The sequence below is a fragment of the Hyalella azteca genome, unplaced genomic scaffold (assembly GCF_000764305.2).
Source record: "Hyalella azteca isolate HAZT.00-mixed unplaced genomic scaffold, Hazt_2.0.2 contig5366, whole genome shotgun sequence".
Classification (NCBI taxonomy): Eukaryota; Metazoa; Arthropoda; class Malacostraca; order Amphipoda; family Hyalellidae; genus Hyalella; species Hyalella azteca.
This window is the reverse complement of record NW_025935560.1, coordinates 340135-342637: the sequence shown is the minus strand read 5'-3', so window position 1 is coordinate 342637 and position 2503 is coordinate 340135.

Genomic DNA, 2503 nt, shown 5'->3' with positions numbered 1-2503 from the left:
GCACACAAATTACCATCACTTGCATTTCCCAATTAACATGCGTTCAATATCATAAGCCCCTTAGTAATTGAAAATTAATTGATTACTACCTATTTTACTCCTTTAGTTATTTCTTCATTCCCGCAAATGACATTGCATGTTCCATATACTCTAATTAACCTTCTTACTGTTCGATTCATTGCATGTTTTCCCCCCAGACTTTTAGATATTTGATCCGATTTACCACTTAACATAATTAGATTTCTTTATTTGCATACTTGCCACAGTGCTTTTTTTTTCTTCTTTGCTATAGAATTTTTATATTCAGGGCTTCGTTCTGAAAACTTCAATATTTTTCATTAGTTCTTTTACAAATTTCCGCCATATCGATCTAACTTCGGTAATTCCGCGCCCGCTTCATTAAAGCTAATTTTTCGGCCCTCTTTTAATCCGAGAATTTCTAGTCAATTATGAAAGTGAACAGAACTATGCAATGTTAACATGAAACTTACATAGTTTTTGGAAAGCTTGCTATCTCTTAAAAAACTAATTTTGATAAATTAACATTTATAATGAGATTTTTTCTAATGAGATTGAAAAATAATAACTAAATTGTTTCCGCTTTGCTTCATTTGATTCTGACTGAATGAATAATAGAGTTCAATAATCTCGTGAAATTGTATTAAGATTTTAACGAGATTAATTCTCCCCTAGACGGATTTATTTAAAAACACCTCGATAAGCCTGGCGGCTTAACTTGATTCTCTTCTATAATATCCTAATAGAAAAATGATTGACTCTATTTCTATTATCTGTTTTTGATCATAATTTATTCATTAATGAATCAATTCCTAACAAATTAAAATGAGTGTAAAATAGCTTCTAATTGTTTTCTCTGTCAATACTGCGGCGTCTCAAGTCTAATTAAATTTCTAATTAGTATACTATTTTTTATTTTTTCAACTCTGCAAACTTGGAAATAATGTTTTTTGAGCGAAAGATTTAGTTCTGATTAAGCAGCAAATAAGACTCGTCATCCATCATTTATTTTTATTTGATGTTTATGTCGCTACTTCTCAGTTGTTTCAGGGATTGTACATTTTTTTATTGTTCGTTGTAATTTCTGTGCATTTTTGAATTCATTTAAAGATTTGAATATGTTTTGCAGCTTGCACCAAACTTCTGTCTACATTGTATGTAGTTTTGATGTAACTGTGAAGGAAAAAATAGAAAGGATCTCTTCTTAAGAACTATGAGTAAATCTTGGACGACTAGCGGGCCATCGATGTTCCGCCGATAATCCGCCAATGATTTTCACTAAGGAATTTTCGCTGGCGCAAATCGCTCACGGGAAGGCAGTGCTCTGCGCTGCTCAGCCGCTGGTCCCCGGCCGCGTGCTGTCATCTTCGGCAATGAATTGGGGGCCTCAGAGGCGTTCGCTTTGTTGAGGTGTCGCTCGGCATTACAGCTGCAGAATTACGGGCTTCGTGATTGCAACTCTATGTCTATATATCGCTGCTAGAATTCTCAAGCTGCAAGGCTCACTCGATCATACCCTGCGCCAAATGGCCTCCGTGAATCAACGTCGCGGATTCGCGAAGTTATGGAAATCAACGAAACAAATTCAGGGACTTACACCAGCGATTTAGCTTTTCTATGCTTTCATTTCACAATGAAATAAAAAATTCAATGATATATTTTATATTTTAGTTTCGACCGATTAAACTATTGAACGAATGTAACTGTCGAAATCATAGGTAGTTAATTTCAGTTTCCCGATGAACGCTTCTGAAAGAATCTGAACTTATGATATTTTTCTTTGCTGAATGGCCTCAAATAAGATACTGTATAGTAACAATTTCCCTCTCCATTTTTACATAAGTGTCCTTGTCAGAACTGAGAGAAAAATACACTGAAATTAGCTTTCGTTCTCAGCACTGCGGGCCACAGCATCACATTCATAGTGTTATAGGAAAGCATTAAGTATTCACGTTCATTTATATTAATATTCTTCATTTCGTGTAACTTAACACTGTGCACTTAGGGGATGTTTTTCTCGTGAATGGCAGTGAAACAACATCATGTTTTCATGAACATTTAAATTGTTCCGTTGCTCATCTTTCAATTACAATTATACTTGTAGCAAATTGTAACAATTAACTGAACTGAACTGAATTAACTCTTGAGATACATGTGCGTGCAACACTATCAGGACGTTACAGGACGCCTCCTTTGTTGCTCTATTGTTGAGTTGAAAGTAATTTATACCTTCACAAGTTTTCATTGTCTTGTTGCAAGAATAGGCCTTATAATTTATAACAGGCATTGAATTTACTCTATGGGCAGCCCCGCATTTGATTTGATTTTGACCAACTGTCGAACAAAACCAATCTGGAAATGAGAAACCAATTATAATATTGAAAAAAAGTAATGAAGACCTCGGTTTTCCGGCTTTCTCTTTACTTTAGAGTGCTGCGTAGGAGCTATTTGTGTTTCAAATAGGCTGTATTTTGGAGATAGAAAA